Genomic DNA, 18,201 nt, shown 5'->3' on the forward strand with positions numbered 1-18,201 from the left:
ACTAGCCCCACAACTTATGAAGCACTTTTGTATCACAGCAGATCTAAAAGTTGATTACAGAACAGAATGAAAACAGTAAGTCCAAGTCAAGCAAGACTAAATACTATTTCATTACCTGAATGGGACAGTTTGGAAGAAATATCTCACATTGCTACATGTGTAGTGTTGACATTAAATAAAGACAGCAAAATGCTTTTAATAACATTGCCTCTGATTTAAGGTGCTTCATAACCAGTTATCATGATAAAATATTTTTAGGTAATGAGCTTCTCTGTCATCTGGGTTTTCCCATCAACTTTGGCAGATAAGGCTTGCTCAGAGCCCATACAACCTTTTTATTTTCTTTTTTTTGAGGGATAATGGGATAATGTAGTATAGATAAATTGCACACACTAATGAAAGGGATTCTAGAGGTCTCACTAGAAACTAGTGCCTTCAGAAATTGTATTTAGCAGATGCAAAGAGAAGGCACCTCCTTAATGTGCAGGAACATGCTGAGTCAGAACCCTGAGTGAAGGAAGCCCTTCAAATGCCCACGTTAATGTAAACTCAGAATTCTTTGTGTGGGAAGAATGGTGACCAGCTCCTGACACAGCATTTCCCACAAACACAAGAGATCTCTCTACTTGTTTTATAACCATCTGTTAAATGGAAGTTACAAGGAAAGGACCTGAATAAACTCAGTGAAAACCAGTCAGAGCCTAGCCCAACACACAAAGCTTTTCAGGATGTACAAGTGACACTCCCCTCTGTGCCTCCAGGTTATCAGTGACTCACATTAGCACTTTTCTTCCCAACACTTTTTATACCTCCCATTTCCCAATGAATTTCCTACATGGCAAGTATCATTCCCCATCTCTCTCTGTGCTGATAAAGGCAAAGCCACTTCTGATTTCTGTAATAACTAAACTCCATGGCTGAACTCCTGCCTGTATGAATTAATATATAAATAGTTGTGGTTGACAGCAGCACAGAAACTTGGGCTCTTCTTGCAGACTGGAGCCAAAATGATCCTGACTCAACTAGATATCACAGAGACAGAATAAGTAAAAAAAAAAGGGTATGTTCTAAACCCAAAGCAAACTGAAATAAAACCCAAACAAATGACTGGAAATGCTGCAGAAAATGAAGTCAGACCTGCAGGACCTAGATGGGGAGAAGAATGAGAATATGTCACCAGGGGGCAAGGTGATATCAGATAAGAGGATGGATGTTCCCTTGGCAGACAATGAAATATGAGCACAAGAACTTTCCACCACAGGAAGAGAGACTTAAAAATAAGCCAGCCTGGTGAAGCACAGCAGAATGACAAACTGAGTTTTACTGTCCTTAGTCATCAAATTGACCTTCTGGCTCATCCAGAAAAGGGAGTGGAGTTGAAGAGGAGCATGTAGCTGCTGTGACTTGATAAGCAATTCCAACTATAAAAGTCAGACAGACCCAAGCTTTTCCTGAATGAAAGAGATGTGATGGAACCATATCCATAATAAAGGTGCAGAAGGGGAGTGGAGATGGGAGGGAAATAAATATAATGTACTGGCTGTCTGGGCTGCAAACAAACCTCTGGAATTGCTGTATCTATAGCTTACATCAGAAATGCTTTCAGTGTCTCACAAAACAACTCTGGAAGCTCTCAGTCCATAAATTTTTACTTGATTCAAAACTCTGTCTCTCAAATACACACTGAAAATTACCCCTTAAATCACTGCCTGTCTAAGAGTGACAGAAAGAAGGGGAGAAACTGCATTTCTGTAACTTCTAATATAAGTTTGGTTAATTGAAGCCAATATTAAGCTTCTGAATTGGTGAAATAACACTGTTTTAAAACATTTATAAATAAGCTTTTATTTTGGAATCCCATATTTAACCAGCTTTGAATAGGGGATAAAGGTAAGTAGAATAGATGAAAGATGAATCTGGGATAACAGACAGCTGAGGGTTAGGTTTTAAACAGCATTGAAAAGCTTCCATACAGGGACTGTTATTTTTAATCCATCCAGAATGTGAACACATTGGCCTAAGCTGCTTAGTACACACAGATGGATTCTTGGCCCTACAGCAAAATAACCAAAATGACCTGGTGTCTCCACACAGAGCAGATTGGCTGGATCTACAGCACAGAGTATCTGTCTTGTCTGGGGCCCAGGGGACCTTAAGACAAAATAGTTAATTGGTGCCTGAAGTTGTTTATGAAACACTATGAGAATTATGTTGCAGCCTGCCAGAAGTGTGCTGTTGCATATTTGCATGGTACAGTTGTGTCCATATGTGTGTCCATGTGCTGTGGATGTAAAGAGCAGCTCAGTTTTGCCCTCTCTTCTCCCAGACCCTGCTCCCAGCTGCACCACATAGGAGCTGCCTCTGGTGCTCATCTCAGTGTTTGCACTGAGCTGATTTAATTTGCTAACTTTGCAGAATTCACATACTTGTTTCAGAGTGTAAATTTTCTGTCAGTTCAGTGAAAAAGTCCCCATGATGGGGGACTAGCTGAGCACTAGCTCTGGCATAAGCAAACCAGCATCATCTGATAGAAGCAGGATAAATCATTCTCTGCCATGGGGAGACATTGCACAGTCTCATATGTATCTGAGCACTGAATTGTGCTCTTACTCTATTTTTTTATTAATAAATTATTGATTGTAATCTATGTGCACTGAGACCATCTCAACAATCAGAGTTGTCCAGCCATGAAAACTAATTACAGGTTTTGATATTACAAATTTGAAAAAATCTGTCAATATTTTTGGGGTATTCAGACTTTTTTTCTAATCCCAAATAATAATAATTTTTAAAGTTGAAATCTGGGAAAATAAAATCTGCAACAAAGATGCTGGAGAGTTTTTTAAGCTTTTTCTTTCCCAGTGAAAGTTGTGGATTTAGACAGATGTGCATAGTAGAACTAAATGCAAAATAGTTGAACACTCTTGGAAATAGCATCTAAAACAAGAATGAGGTGTTCTGTAATAAAAACAATAATTGGGTTTGAATTGAATAACTAATTGACATTTCTGAAATGAACTTTATTCTGTTTACTACACTGTAAACTAAGAAGAATAATTCCACTGTATTTTACTGCACTGGTCATACAACTGAATCAGAATTTGAGCTTCTGTTTTATTGCTGGATATGAAGAGCAATGAGTTGAAACAGCAGTGTGAATCTTTCTGAATGAACAGATTTGTTTCATTTGGGAAGCCATTCTGAAGCCAATAAAATTGTAGTTGGGACTAATTTTGTCCGTATGCTACGTGGGATAAAATTGCTCTTACTGGTGTGCATGTATTTACAGCCCTTGGCACAATGGGATTAAACTGTTTTCTGGGATTCAGGTCATGTTCATTTCCTAATCTAAATAGAATCCATCAGAGAATCATAGAATGCCAGGTTGGAAGGGGACATGAAGGATTATCTGGTCCAACCTTCCTTGGCAAAAGTAAAACCACAAGTCTAGACAGTATGGACCAGCACTCCGTTCAATTAAAACTTCAAAGTGTCCAACATTTGGGAATACACCTGATACCATTATTCCAATGGTTGATTTTTCTCACTGTGGAAAATGTTCCTGTACTGTAAACCAGAATCTCCCCAGGAGTAACTTTTACCTATCATCTTTTTCATGGCATTCCTTTTAAAAGGAAATCTTCTTTATAGCCAATCTTTAAATACGGGATCATGGTGACAAGGTCTCCCCTAAGTCTTGTTTTCTCATGACTGAACCAAGCAGTTCTCTCAGCCTTTCCTTACATGGTAGACTTTTCAGTCCTTGGATAATCATTTTGTCTCTTCTCTGGACCCTCTCCATCCTGTTAACTTTTTTTTAATAGAGGGGATAAAGATTAATTTCCAGGTGTGCTCTGGAAAACACTGAGCAGAGTGGTGCAATGGTTTCTTTATCTCTGCTGCTAAGGCACTCTTTGATGCAACCCAGGATCCTGTTGGCTTTCTTTGCTGTAGCAGTACCCTATTCACATATATTCCTCAGAAGCTCCTGGTCCCTTTCCACAGAGCTTCTCCCCAAGCCAGGTATACATCCCAGCCTAGCTGCATTCCTGGATTATGTTTTGCCAGGTGCAGGAGCTTATACTTGTTGAACTTCATTAGCTTCTCATTAATCCACTCTTCCACCCTATCTTGCAGGGTAACTGTCCCTTCTCACAGAAGTTCTCCCTTCCTCACAGATAAATATATCTGTAATTATAGATGTGACACTGGGGCTATATTTTTTAGTTTGACGTAACTGAAACCATGATTTATCATTATTTACTAAAAGATATCATGAGTCAGGATAAGTCAGTAGCATTATTTCAGTCACATTGTTTGGGACCAAAATTCTGCCTTTGCAATTACCTCTCCTTGATAACGAGCAGAGAGCTGAGGGAAGGTTGCAAAAACTGGGCAAATATAAATTCTCCTTGCTTCTATTACTCTCCCAGACATTAAACTTTTACAGGAATTATGTGAACCAGAAATGGTTTTTATGTGTTTAAGTAACACCCAATTGATTTCATTCTTATGTGCTTGTCTGTTCATCCTTTGAATCCATGCAGACTTTTCTTGCAGATATATCTTATGACAAGGAGTTCCACACCATCTCTCTGTGTTATGTGGAAAACCACTTTATTTTGTTTGCTTTTAACTCCTCTTTCATCTGATGTTACCTATTTCGTGTACTGGAAGAGACAATAAATTATCCACCCTATTGATTTTCATATGAGTTTTTAATGCACCCACAAATTACAGCCTCCACAGCTGTCTACTCCCCCTTGCTGAAGACTTTAGTTAGTACTTCGCTTTATGGAAGCATGACTACTACTGCCCCAGGAAAAGTCCATATGCAGAAATTAATTTCTGACTGGATAAATTGATCTTGTGGTTTTTGTATTTTAACATAAAACATAGGGAAAAAATGCACAAGATTTTTGTGATTTTGAATATATTCCAAGTCAGTCCTAGGAAGAGACCATCATTTGTCTCCATCTTTCTCACTTGAGAAGAATGTAACTTTTTGCTCTTTGGATAGAGTAAGCAGATGTGTCATTGTGTTGAGCACTTTCTCAAGGGTTTGTCAGCTTTCTGATTCATTCATCATTCACTCCTAGCTCTAGCAATCACACCAAGTAACATTTCATTATTGTGAAGTTAAAAAGCTGATAGGACACTGAGACATAATATCTGGACACAGTTGTTTTGGGTTTCATTGTACTGTGCTACCCAAGCAAATCCTCCCAGCAATGTGGCATCTGCTTACTGCAAAATAAGTGACTGAACTGGAGTTTATTTTTTGTTTTCTTTATGTTTGGGAATCCAAACCAAAAACCTGGGTGAACCCAGCCTCAGCATTGTACAAAGACTGTAACTGAGCTGGTGTGTATAAAAAAAAAGATATTATCAGGATACACACTTTTGCTTTCTTCATACTGCTTATGAAGAGGAGCTCCAATGTAAATTTTTCCAAACAGAAAACATTCTCTCTCTGCTGGATTCAGTGTTAGTAAGCCACAAAAATCAGGATTAATTTAAATTTTCATCACAGGTGGTGCAGAGTATTGAAAAAGGGATTTGAATTGCAGCTGGCTGTCAAAATGGCACATTGACTATATAAACACAAGTGAACCCAGCATTAGTAAGTGTGGAGCTGTTTGCCAGTGGTGCTGAAGTGGTGATGGCCTTCAAAAAGTCTTATGCTCTTAGTACTTATACATACTAAAAGGCACATATACAATAAAGTTACAGCTTTGGCAAAAGTAAGCACTTATTTTTTAATGAAAAAAATATTTATTTGCTGTTGTCTATGCAGCATCCTGATGTTAAATTCTTTAATGATATCATCACATAACATTTTTCACTGAGTGCTTCTATGTGATAGATTCATTGCAACAGGAAACATAGATTTATATTTTCTCAATTTCAATTATAATTTACAAAGACTACAATAGCATTCCTAAAAGAATGTCAAAGACCATTTCTTTTAAACGTAAAATGATATATGAAGCAGTTTACATGAAACTAATACACCTGAACGTTAAAAAGTATTGTCATGAGGCAGGGCTTATTTACATTTTAGAAAGAAATTTAATTCATCAATATGTCCCCTTTCTTCAGTCCACCACAGCACTGTAAGAAGATTAAAGTAATTTTTAGCACTTTATACTTAACTTATTTTAAATTTTGTAATTTTTATCACTTCCTAGTGCTTTTTTCATTTTTCAAGAATAAATAGATAGTGAAGTGGTAGTGAAAATTAAAATATGGGTTCTGTTTCATGTGCTTTATCTACACAAACTGTGATTAAGTAAAGTAGCCTAACCCATAAGAAAAATCCACTATGAGGATTGTGCTTATCTTTAGGTGCTGGTAGTTTATAAGCAATCTTAAGACAAGGTGTATGCTACAAAGACTGTAATAAATAGACATAGTTTTAAGAATGCTATTTCCAAACTGGGGTCACGAAATGGACAACTGCTGGTGATGGCAGGATTTTTGAAATGTAACACAAGATAAAGGAACATGGCTCAAAAATATGCTCCAATATACAAGTCTGTCACCTGTGTAAGAAATGTATATTTACTCTTTGGATGAAGCTAAGCGCAAATTGTAAGTGCTGAGTCTAGTGCAAGGATCACTGCGTGAAGTTTCACTATAGTCCCTGACAACTTTGTGAACAGGAAAATCCAGTGGTGTGGAAAGGCATGCACTGGCCATAAAATGTAATGGATATGGAAAATAAGAGACCTTTACTTGCATCTATAGTTTGGTAAAAGAGAAGCCAGGAGTGCCTGTCTAACCTTTTGGTGTAGTTAAGGACATATGAAAAACAATTCCTATTGCAACAACAAGAGTTGTTTAAGCCAAAGAAATAAAGCAACCCTTGAGGAGAGGAAAGAAGAAAAGAAAATTTCCTGAATCTGTAGAGAAGCTGGATCAGTTGAGAATACTGTCAAACAGAAACTTGCTACTTCTATAATTTTTCGACTTTTAGTGTGCAATTTTAACTGTAAACCAAATTCACAGTCTTTCTTTAATCTTGTTTGATTTGTAGAGAAATCCAGCTCAGTAAAGCACGTCATGCCTTTGGACGTATTGATTCCCTTAATAGCAAGAAACATGATCAGAGGAGGTCTACAAACATTTCACACTTTGTGTGGCCTAAACCATAAACTAATATTTACAAATACTGTCTTGAATTAATGATCATTTATATTAATCTCCTTTTGACCACGGCAAGGAGCAACTGATAATCTGCACTTGCCTGCTCCTTGCTTTTGGGTTGTGTGTGTATTCTTACCTCATTAAAGTTGCATCTTCCATTTCATGTGTTTTACATGATTTGATCTTCTTGACCCCTTGCATGAATTTCAGAGGACTTTTTCCATTACTTGAGTCTGTTGGGGTTTCCATTTTGACTGTCATTCTAAAAAGAAACAAAAAATAATTTTGTGGTACTGAAATTAACAGTACATTATCTCCAGTACAATAACAACAGCAGCATGACAACTTGCAAATTAATGGTAAAATAGATAATCACTCTTTCACACTTATTTTTGAGATATTTTGCAACATTACTTCTTTGTACAATATAAAGTCTGGAATGTGTTAAACAGCAGCATAACTTATTGCTGTTTTTCACAGACAGGATATTTTATTGAGGTTCACAAGTCTTCTATACCTTGTCAAACCTGTGAGGAACACTTGATAAACCATTTTAAAAAGTGTTGAAGATGCAATCAGCCCTTAGTAGAACCAAAAATGCTGATTCTGGCCATGTTTGTTAAACACAGAGGTTAATGGCTCTCCTATACAATTTTTGCAAGTTTTCTTTTGTAGGTTGGTTGTGCATCTTTTACAAGATGTATTCTCCCATGTTTTGTTTTACTCAATTATTTCAGTGTAAGGATCTTAATACCTTAATAGTAGTTGTACTTCATTGTCTTATGCTGGTGCTCAGAGGTTTCCATCAGAGATGGACTTTACGATACAATAAATGCTCTGTGCAATTTACTACAGGTTGTAAAAAGCTTATTTGCTAAGGAGCTCATGATATAGAGGTGAACAAATGTCATGAGGCTCTTGTAGCCTCTCACACCACCAGAATTTAATTAACTGTGATTGTCTGGAAAGCAGTGTCCTTCCTCCAACACAAAATAAAACATTTTTCTTTTTTTTTCTATCACACGGGATGAGCAAACAATAACAAATTATTCTCATGCCCTTGTCTCTTTTCACCAGGAAATGGAATCCTCGTGATCAAGGTAATGTTCCTTCTTGGTTTCTTTTGTGAATCCGGTAGATTCAGTTTTTGTAGAATTACACACTAGTCATCAGCAAATGGTCAACACATGCTGAACGAAATCATAGTATTATTAGGATCTAAGTAAAAAGTTGAAATTCTTGTATGATTTTTTCTCTCTTGATGTAATCTCAAAATTAAATTCCAGGATTACATCTGGGTATTCTTTTGCTTTTAGATAGGAGACGGGAGGAAGACTATAGGATCCCATCACTGAGTTATCACGGAATTATAGAATTATTTGAGTTGAGAGAGACTTTAAAGACCACCTAGTTCTAACCCCCACTTCCATGGGCATGGACACCTTCCAGTAGATCAGGTTGCTCAAAGCTCTATCTATCCTGACCCTGAGCACATGCAGGGATGGGGACATCCCAGTTTCTCTGGACTTGTTCCAGTGCCTCATCACCATCACAGGAAAGAATTTCTTCCTAATATCTAAACTCTATCAACCCTATTTTTATTAAAAGCTATTACCCCTTGTCCTATCACTCCACATCCTCGTCAAAAGTCTCTGTTCAACTTTCTTTAGTGACTTTAGACACTGAAAGGTGCTATATGGTCCCTCTGAAACCTGCGCATCTCTAACATGCTGAGTTTTGGTTCTTTCTTTTCTGAATGTGCTGAAGCTATCACATTATAAAGCCTTAAATTTTTAAATTTGATCTGCATTTTGATTGGTGTTGATGATAGCCCCAAATGATGCACTGCAGCATGAAAGCTGAATGAGGATACCGAAGGGCAGTGTCAGTCTGAGTATCTGTCACATCACACCAAAATTAAAGCTCTTCAAAAAATAGTGGAAACAAATTTAAGAGTAGAAAAAGCCAGTCATATTGGACATGTTGCAATTTCTTCTATCCTCAATGAAGCCACAGACAATTACTTTTCACTAAAAATTGTGAAACTGTGACCATAGTTGGATGATTCATTAGCAACATTTCCAAGGCATGCATTTTTCTGAACAATATAGAAATAAATCTGTCAATACCGTATTCATGCACTTCTTGCTCACAGTAAAATACCAACATATTAACCAGATACCACTAACTGGTGAATTGTGGATCTCATATGAGCTGAACAGGCTCACAAGATATGAGCTTCACAAGACTTGGAAACTGCTTGGTCTGCTGCAAAAAATTCTCTACTACTTCAACAATTAAAACCCTTATATGGATTGTGTGAAGCATATTTATTACTGTTGTTAATTGCAATGCATGAATCAAAGGAGGAAAGGTGCTATCTGTGAGCTGAACCTGTCTTCTCTGGGTCTTCTCTGTTCTCATTAAGTGAGATTTATGTTTCAAGGGGAATTGTTGTATAAATTCAGACAATTTTCTCTAGTATTTATAATTTGCTCATGTTAACATTGTACTGTGATTATTTTAAAGAAATTATGGTCTGCTTTACTTTGTGACTCAATTGCTTTAATTAATTCACTCAAGTGCTCTCTCAGAGGATAAGTTCAAGGAAGTCTGATATATTTTAGGGTCCCTTGTGTCTCCTCTGCCAGATAAATCTGGCCTGACGATGATGATTAACTCTGTAGCCCTAAAGGAGGTCAGCTAATGAGCATAAATGTGGCAACCCTATCTGTGAGGTCAGGAAAGAGCAGTAAGGGGAATGAGCACTTTCAAGGATCTGCCTACCAGGGGATGAGATGATGATAATTTCCAGGCTGGACCAACGTCGGGTGTGCTCAAGTTGCAGAGACACACAACCCAGCCTTTTGTATCTCAGTGCCTGGCTGTGTGTGTCACCAGCATCCACGAGTGAACTCATCCTCTGGAGAACCCCTGGAGATCACAGCAGTTTATTGTGGAGCTCCTGAGTTACTGAGGCACAAAGCAAGACAAAATTTAGTAGCCTTTCCTGAGAGCAGAGCACATTAGACTGAGGATCCTGACAGAGCACTGAGTAACAGGCTCTTTCCTTCACCTGAGATGAGGGTTAAATACCACCGGGGTGCATAGCTTGAGTGGCAGCTACTTTCTGAAGGAGCTGGTGGGAGTTCACCATGGTGGAATGTTCTTCTGTAGGAATGTTACTTCGTTCTCAGTAAATTGCTCCCACTTTGGGTCTCACATACAGGAAAATCAAATCAGCAGGTAAAGCTCAGATATGGTTGTCTTTCAAATTTTAGTTTTTGATACGAAGATAGAACAGAATTTTGTAACTGTTGAACCTCTGAGAATTTGCTTCAGTCATGCACTTTTCTAGAATGTATTTCTGGCTTAGATTCTCCCACTTCATAATTGCAGTGCTGTTTTCACATTACGTAAAAATAAAGTGTTACTTTCATGTTCCCTTGAGTAACTTAAAAACTACATTTTTGAACTAACTGACTAATATAGTACTATATGTAATGCATATTCTGTATCCAGGAAGCCATAGGCATAAAGCATTAAAATAAACAGTAGTCATTGAGCTAGACTTTGTTATTTTTTTTCCTCAGTAGGATGTGTCTTTTCCATTCTTCAATACTTCTGGTAAAGAATGTTTAAAAGACTAAACATATTAGTGTTTTCTTAGTTTAAATGTGTTTGTTTGTTTTATTCTTTTAGGCTTTTTAAATCTGAAACTTATATACAATATTTTGTAAATATATCTCAAGTATTTTTTTACAATTTGCAATGTTGTGATGACAAAAGTATGTTCCTTTTTTTGAGAAAAAAACTCTTAGTTTTTGACATTAAAAGGACTTAAAGTGAAATCTAAGTTTAATGAAACTTTGATTGACAGAGACAAAAACTATGAAGATTTTAAATCTAGCTTTTAATTTTAACAGGTTAATGAATAACTACTAACTTATTGTCTTAGAAATTCAATAAAAAGTTGAAGCATGAAAGTATTGATAGGAAGTAAATCCAGTTGACAATTTTTACCATGTACAGATTAGAAACTCAGTCTATCATTACTGTGAAAGGTTTTACTCTGTTGAGAAATGGACTCCAGAAATATATATCAACTTTCCCAAAAAATGAGTAAATATTTTACTGCCAAATGAACTTTCAGATTTTTCCAGTGGCCTAATGATGTCAGCTTCTTCTCACCCTGTTGCCACACTCATCATTGTATTTAGTATTTCTCTATTTCAAGAAATAATATATCAACAATATAAATTTTCCAATATTGTATTCATGATTTGGATTCATGAGTCTGGGATTGAGAAGGTGAGGACACACTGTTCTCTAAACCAGACATATTTGTTTATAAATAAGGACTAATGCAGGATGCAGATCAGTGAGGCCCACCACTGTTCTGGACTGTGCTCATGACAGCATCAGACAAAGAGATGGATGAAGATGGATGACAATTTTCAGTCTATAAAGTAGAACAGGTCTAAATTCAGTATCAAACTGTGTGGCATGCTGGTGAGACAGAAGCTGAGAAAGTGAACCAGCTGCAGAGGATGGGGTTTTTAACAGAGTTCTGTTAGGTGGACTGCTCTAATTGACTAGCCTGTCCTCTGCACATGAGCTACTGTCATCTTTTGATCCCATATATGTGACTACATATAAGAAAGAAGTGGTCAGCTAAATGCAGAAATAATCCTTGGATAAACACAGCTTTGTTATCTGAAGTGCTCCTCTAGAATAGGGCTGGAGGGTGTATAATTTTCTCCTTGTTAAAGTGGTTGCAACTAATTGGTAAAGTTATAATTCATAAACCTTCAATGCAGCCTGAAAGATACTAGTTACAATATAAGATGCCTTTGCTGAGATGTACTGGTGCCTCTGTTGGGTTTCATGTTGCATGTCCCTCACAGTCAGGTATTGTTGTAACCAGAGAGCCACTGAGCTTTCTGTCACACTAGACAAGAGTATAAACAATTGACACTAGATGGGTAGGTTAATGCAGCTGGCTATCCCACATCTCTAAGGAAAAGCATAGGCAAATCTTATGCATCTAAAAGGTTAGATGCATAAAATAGATTAGATTAATTATTAAGTCTTTCTTGGATTTGCACATTCAGGAAGAACATCAATAATTTCTCATGATCATTTCCAGATCCGCTACCATTTCCAGATGTCGTTTTGTTCCTAGATATAAGGTGAGCAGGCAGGACCTGGGACTAGTCAGATACTGTCAGAACTGCTCAACTTCCTGCACAGCTACACAGGCTAATCAGGCAGAAATGACCAAAGCAACAAGATGTTGCCACCACTTCTTATTGTTGCCATAAGCATTGTAGCTATTGAAGTTGCTGTTGGATTTATTGGAAATGGATTTATTACAATTGTTAATCTAATTAATTGGATCAAAAGCAAAAAATATCTTCTGCTGATATGATCCTGATTTTTTTCTGAGCACATCAAAATTTATCTAGCAGGTGATGGTCCTGATGCACATCCATAGTCTCTGCTGACATTTTTAAGTTGACTTCATGCACAAGGACTTTGGTGCTTTATAAACCATAGCAGCTTGTGGTTCTTTACTTGGTTCTATGTACTGTACTGTGTAAAAATAATCAATATCACCCACTGGCTGCTGCTGCAAATCAAGTGCAGAATAGCTGGGATGGTCCCGTGGCTTCTTCTTGGATTGCTGGTGATCTCTTCTATGACTTCTCTTCCTTTACTATGGATTACACCCAAAATTTACCTATGCAGCTCAACAGGGAACTGCAGAGAAAATAGCACAGCTCACATCATGGACTGGGACAGATAATCTCTCTACTTGCTGCTTCTGTACTTTGTAGGTTGCTTTTTCCCTCTAGTACTCTCCGTGGTGATCTCAGCTCTGTTAATTACTTCTCTGTGGAAACACAGAAAGACAAAGCAATGTTATGCAGATACTTTCAGGGATGTTCATCTAAATACAATAGATGTCACCCAAATGCTATTAAATCCATTATTTCTTTCTTAATCCTGTATCTTTCCAGTTTTGTAGCTCAAATTCTGTTGATACTCTCTACATCTCAAAGTAAAGATGTCGTGAAAGTTGCAGTATCATTAGTTGTAGCTGGGGCATATCCTTCCATGCACTCAATTATCCTGATCATAGTCAATTCAAAACTGAAATTGGCATTTAGAAACCTTTGCCTGCATTTAAAGTGCCATTTGGAAGATAAGCCTCCAAGCTCTAGGCTTCTGAGAAAGAGTCTCCAGTAAGAGATATGAAATCAAGATTTATATGTGTGCTTCACTGTCTTTTTTGTAAATGATAACTTTCATCGTCCAGAGATTTTTGACTAGTCCTCCTTAACATTTCAGTGCATCTGAAATAATGTGCATTTTTGCCTTACTTGTGCACCACTCCAGCACCTTCCTTCCTGCTTACAGAGTGAGAATACAGAGTGAGAATAAAAATGTACTGAATGTAAACAATGTACTTAAATAAGAAATCAGTTTTAGATTTCTTTGTGTTTTCTGACTATCAATTTAAGATTGAGAGTTTTATGACCTGTTTGAATTGAAGAAAATGGGGACTAAGACTAGATCTCAATAGTATCATCTCTCAGGTAAAGGATGTTTTTACCTGAGAAAGTTGAAATTTGACTAAAAACATGTTATGCAAGTCATAGCTGGTGTTACATGGAAAAAGATTGTGCTTTTAAACTGGAAAAGCGAACTGGATTATAACCTGAGGGAAAATTAAGATTTGGAAGGACACAGTCATTTAATATAATCAAATTGCATTCTGAATGAGGTTTATTTGTGTTAGGATTCCAGTATGTCTGTAACAATGTTAAATACTTATTTATAAATTGATACTTTTGTTTGAAATATATGTTATGCTTATTTGTTTGGTTTTCTTGAAAATGGATCTCCAAGAAGGTGATTACAATGTAAGGTGATGTAGGTACATAGAACTACCTGTAGAAAATCTCATTCTTGTTGAGTTGACCATTCTGATCATAGAATTGCCTTTATTGTCATGATTTTCTATTGTTTCGAGCAATATTGCTATGAGTGATATTGCTATGAGTTGCTTCTAAGTTTGTTTTCTTTTAAAATTTTATGTTACTATAAAGTTTCACATGAGGCTGGTGAAATATGTTTAACAAGTCCAATCATGTTTTATCAAATAATGTGTTTGATAAATTTGTTCTAAAGTTCTCAGCTTATAAATTACTGGGGTGAGAGTTTCAGTCCCACCTATAAAATTAACAAACAGAGTGATTCACTTATTCTTCAAGTGTAGTTGTCTCAGTTTTTGGAACATCAGAGTAATCAGTTCATAAAATGCTTTAAAAAAAATCACTGTTTAATATTATTAGATAAAGAGTGAACATAATGGTTTTAATTGGTACCTTAATATATTTTAGAGAATGAACTAGGTGTTAATAGGAGACATAAGAGGATGTCTGTGTGACATGAAATGATATGATTATTAGCACTTGTAAACTATGGGTTCAGACTGCAGAGCATAAGGGAGAGTCATTAATCCCATAACCACAGCATTTGGAGGCACAGTACGTTGTACTGTAAAATTAAAGTTCCTGTAATGTCCACTGTGGTGGACTGCTGTGGTGCTGAACCAAGAGAGACGCAGAAGTCCCTCGAGGGAAGCAGGTGGGAACCACAATGCTCGTGTCACAGCAGCACACTGCTCTGCTCTGCTGCAAGCCCTGCCAGCGTGGCCCAAGGTTAGAACAGTCACACAGCGATAGTTCTTCCAGCTGGCAACATCCTGGAAAGAAAGTGTCCTGTAAGAAATGAGTTTGTCTGAACTGTTTTACTGAGGGGTGATTGGTAGGGGTGTTTGGTTTTTTGAAGCTGATAATTTCCCCAGTGAGCTCATTTCTCTTCAGGTATTTCCAAACCCGTGTCTAAAGACAGTCTGAAGTAAAGGGATCAGAGCCAAAGATGATAATAACGGCCCTTGCTCAGCTTCCTCACCTTCAAGAGAGGGAGATCTGAGGCAGGCACAATCATTAATAATATCCTCCAGTGCTTCCAGGGGAAGAGGAGGACAAAGCTCAAGGACTTGACGTCTTTATGTTGTATTGATGAAAGTTTTGTTACACACAGCATAGAGTGAGATAGATGGGTACATAAATTAGAATTTTAAATGACTGGATTGGTAAATAAATTATTAGTTTTGTCCTTTTCCATTCCATCCTTCCCTCAAGCTTCAATTTATTTTCATGACTTCTTCCACAGTATATACAGACTTCTATTTGTTTTTTGATCTTACCCTGCTCTTTGGATTTCATCCTATCCCACCCTAAAATAATCTTCTGTATTCTCTTTGGATCTAGCCTCATCTTTCAGGTACATTTTAAAAAGACTTTCTCATTATTATTTTACAAAAAACATCACTCACCAAATTACAGTAGACTTGTTTCTCTGTCTAGTTTATTCCAGAAAGCAGATCAATAAACCCAATGAATATTTTGGCAATTGTTATTTGTGCCCCAAAAATCATAAGAATAATGTCATTGAGATTTCATTGTTGAAGAAGTGTTTTTATATGATGATTGAAAATACTGAGTTCACCAGTACATTTCTCCTGGAACTTTTCAAGTTGCATGAAATGGAGACAACATGAATGGGAGAATACTGTCTACAGTTTGTATAAGGCCAGAAATTGTGACAGCAGCAGAATCATTGTGAGTATGAAGAAAAATAGTGATTAGTGCAGTTGTTCATACCAAGTGCATGGAAAATCAAACCATGTCTTCATTGTCTTCTCCAATTTCTATTTTTTTTACTGCCATTGTGCTTGCTTTTTCTGGGTCAGAATTCATTAGAATTCCGTGTCCAGGAAAACCAGTATTTTGCTGGGCAAAAATTAAGAGACTTTTGATTACAATCTCACTAGCATGTTCTTGAAGCTGGCAAGTTTCTCACTATCAATCTCAGCGTGCAAATCAGAAAGAACCACCACAGACATTCTGAGTTTTAATTGATGAAACTTGCTTTGTCATGTCTTTCCTTTTGCCTGCATTATTCAGAGGCTCTACCTGACCAAATCAATAGCGGGGTGCTGGATATGAACTCTGCTGTCCCTACCACACTGCCTCTCCTCTGTGTGCCATGCAGTCGTCCTTTCCTCTCTCTAGGTACACAGTCAGCACTGCCAGCTTCATAGATCCCAGAACAGATGTTCTTATAAATGCCACTAAAATTCCAATCTTCACTTTTCCTGGTTTTCTAGCAGTAATCAGGAAGCTTTTCACCTTCTTTGCATCTGACAGCACAATGGTGCTAATTTATTCTGAATAATTTTGGGTAATTTGAAAAGTAAAATAAGTGTCAATGGAAATGCCACACTATACCTATCTTTTCTTGAAATACAACTTCCCACTTTTGTGCAAGGTCTGGAGAAAAGTTTTTCCTCCTGTAAGAGTTTATAATAGGATTATAACCTGGGATTACTTTATCCATATTTATTTGTCTTCTCTATCATAATACTCAGCCTTCATTTCATTAATATCACAAGGACAGTTTCTTCAATGTTACAAAATACTTCTGAAGGCTAATCCCCCTTCCCCTCAATATTTCTTATCCTGTTTGTTCCTCATTTGAGGACATCTGAGTGGTAGGTCATTGGAGCTTAGTTAGGTGTATAAGTAATGTTCTATATAAATCTTCATAGAGACATGAGTTTTAAGGTTTATTTTAAAAAATCTTTATAAATTAATGTGAAAATGTGTTTGAATAGTTGTAAATGTTAAAAATATAAATTAGGCTCATGTTAATATAACTTCTAAGATTTGTTATTTTCAAATAGCCATTTCTCCCTCCCAATACCTATGATTCTGCAATGAACCAAATTTTACATTGGCCAAAGTAGTCATAATGGATATCAATTACATCAGAGAAGAGCATAGGCCCTCTTGAAACCAGAGTTCCTGACACTCAGTGATCAGAGGGTTTTCATTCCTAAAACTTTTCTTGTCTCCACATTGAAAGGAGATATATCCTTCTCAAGTATTCAGCCTATCTGTGTGTGAAAGGACAGGGGTATTTTATCACCAGAAATCAGAGTAGTAGTATGGGTGATGGCTACAGTGGGATTTAATTGGGCTTTCGAGAGGAGAGGAAAGCGAGGAGAAGTCTCACAGATCCATGAGATTTACTTTGGCTGGTCTCTTTCCCCAGTACAGGTAGACAAACTGGTAAACAAACTGGGGCAGCAATGCAGCCTTCTGAAGCTGCTATTGCTGAACTGGGATCCATGCACTGAATGCTCCACAGCAAAACAGTTCTTTTGCTGCCACAGGAAAAGCACAGCCAAAGTGCTAAACAGGAATAATGACTTGATGTCATCATCTTTTAATTGCCTCTTAGGGGAAAGGGGTGAATTAAATCTTCTCTGGCCTTTAGGCACTCAGACGTGATATTGTGATGAGATTAAGATGAATGATATAATTCCTAAATTTAAAAAATGATTGGAAGTTAATTATATTCTATTTTTTATCTTCTTTGACCACCTTTCCCAGTGTAATATTTGAATTTCACTTTTTTTTGTTTTGTGTCTTTTCTTTTTTCCCGCTCCTTTGAATACTTATTTTTCTTTTCCTTTTTGGAAAAAGATTAATTCTACATTTATCACTCGTATTTCTTGCTACTTCCTCTAAAAATCTCCACTATTTTTGCTGCTATTGCTGCTGTTATTGCAAAAATATACCAATGAAATCAAGACGGGTTCACATTTTTACTTTATTATAATAAACACACATTTCAATGCACCTTATTGGTTTTGGCAGACTCATATTTCTTTTGTGATAACACTGCAAATAAAATTTCTCCCTTTTCTTGTGAAGGCATTAAAAAACATAAAAAAGAACCCCATAAACAAAAACCCACACTGCTGAAACCCTGAGATAAGTGAAGCTTCCCTTTCAAATCCCACTTTAGTCAGTTGTGCTTTGTTGTCCTTTCTCTGTCATTTGCTTTCTCTCACTCCACTGTGGATCCCTTTTTCTTTTACAGACTGTTATTTTCTTTCTCATTTTTCCC

At 36.9% G+C, this 18,201-nt stretch overlaps 1 pseudogene; it reads left to right on the forward strand.

Annotated features, from left to right (window-relative positions):
- The first annotated feature begins 12,442 nt into the window (after positions 1 to 12,442).
- LOC120506718 lies at positions 12,443 to 13,401 on the forward strand (annotated as a pseudogene).
- Positions 13,402 to 18,201: the final 4,800 nt, after the last annotated feature.

This window comes from Passer montanus, unplaced genomic scaffold (genome assembly GCF_014805655.1).
Source record: "Passer montanus isolate IOZ18808 unplaced genomic scaffold, ASM1480565v1 scaffold4, whole genome shotgun sequence".
Taxonomy (NCBI): domain Eukaryota; kingdom Metazoa; phylum Chordata; class Aves; order Passeriformes; family Passeridae; genus Passer; species Passer montanus.